Source organism: Pelmatolapia mariae, linkage group LG18, assembly GCF_036321145.2.
Source record: "Pelmatolapia mariae isolate MD_Pm_ZW linkage group LG18, Pm_UMD_F_2, whole genome shotgun sequence".
Taxonomy (NCBI): Eukaryota; Metazoa; Chordata; class Actinopteri; order Cichliformes; family Cichlidae; genus Pelmatolapia; species Pelmatolapia mariae.
In genome coordinates this window covers 19,491,852-19,493,447 of record NC_086243.1, presented here as the reverse complement: position 1 = coordinate 19,493,447, position 1,596 = coordinate 19,491,852, and positions in this window count along the sequence as shown.

Sequence of the window (1,596 nt, the reverse complement as noted above, 5' to 3'; positions counted from 1 at the left end):
TTTCTCTCTCTTCCCCTCACCCCTCAACTGGTTGTTGGTAGCTTTCTGTCCCTCCTTGAGCCTAGTTTTGTTTTGCTGGAGGTCTCTTCCTGTTAAAAGGGAGTTCTTCTTCACTACTGTTCCCAATTGTTGCTCATAAGAGAGCCTCTGGTTTTCTAATATAGTGGGCACTTCACCTTACAATATAAAGGTGGAAACCTTTAATAAAGCTCTTGAGATTAAAAAGATTGTTTACAGTGTCCAGTCTAAGAAGGACAGCAGTACAGTCATAAGTTGCTTAAATTAATATAAATTAATGGCACATAGATATATAAATCCATACACCAGTTAAGTACTGGCAAAATAAATACATGAATTAATTAATTAAATAACTACAACCCAAATGTATAAACTTCAGTGTCAATAAAGAACAAATGCCTTAGTAAAAGTAATGTTCTAATGCCAGAAACAAAGATATTAATATTCAGGCAAAACATTTGCAGTCTGAATTAGCACGTCAAGTCATTTAACATGGCCTTAAATTCAGTAAGAAATAAAATTAATTGAATTGAACAAAATGTTTCAAATTGACCGAACAGTTTTGGTGTTACTAAAACTAAACTGCAGTCAGATTGTGGTGTTTTTTCAGTCTCCAGATTAAGCTCAAGCCTACAAAGCAAACGACCAGCAGGAACCAAAAAGCTTCAAGTTGCGCACATTCATATGCAAATATTTGTTTGTAGTGATTAAGGTCAAATAATGCGCTTAGTGAAAAATGCTGCAATATCCCTTTAATTTTAAATCTATTCCTGAATCCAAAACAAACAAAGCGATATTATAGGATTGTGTATAAATAGCATGCCGGTGGGGGCGGATTTCACTCATTATTTTTATAAATAAATATTCTACAGACTAAAATAACACATAAAAGGTCAGAGTGAGGGTTCGTGACATGAAATGACGGGCAACACGCTATGTTGCAACATCAGGATGCAACAAAAACTAATCATTTGTTTGTTGGCCAGCAGCCTGCTGGACCAAATGCCATTTAAAATTTGACACATGCAATAAAATAACAGACAAACAACCTCAAACCTCGATGGGAGTTCTTAAGAAATCAAGAAGTTCAGAAAATACTTTAAAGGTGTAGCACACTTTAGTCGAGCAATGAGGTGCGTGTACATAAAAACAAAAAGGGAACCAGAAAGCTTTTAAACCTTGAAGATAGCATTTAGTAAAGGAGAAAGAACAGGAACCTCTCCCTCAACCAACAGGAGAAAAAAAAGCATAAAAATGTGAAACTATAAGGGTTCAGATAGAACAACTTAAAGAAGGTATCTTTAAACCATGACTTAATGTATAGACAGTTTGCTGAGGCACTGAGACTTTCTGTATGTGAATTCATTAGAGACTTCTTCATTATGCTTTCAGTAAAATCGGCACTGATGTTGTGTAAGTACCATCTCCGCTCTTCTCTATCATCTCTCGGGAAATGGAATTATCTTTCTTCAACTACAACAAACGCTAAAGTTGTCACAGTGTATTTGTGTAATTAATCGGTGCACTCTAAGTGAAGTGCAAGCCACTGCTCAATCAATACACTGTGGAGTTTTTCCA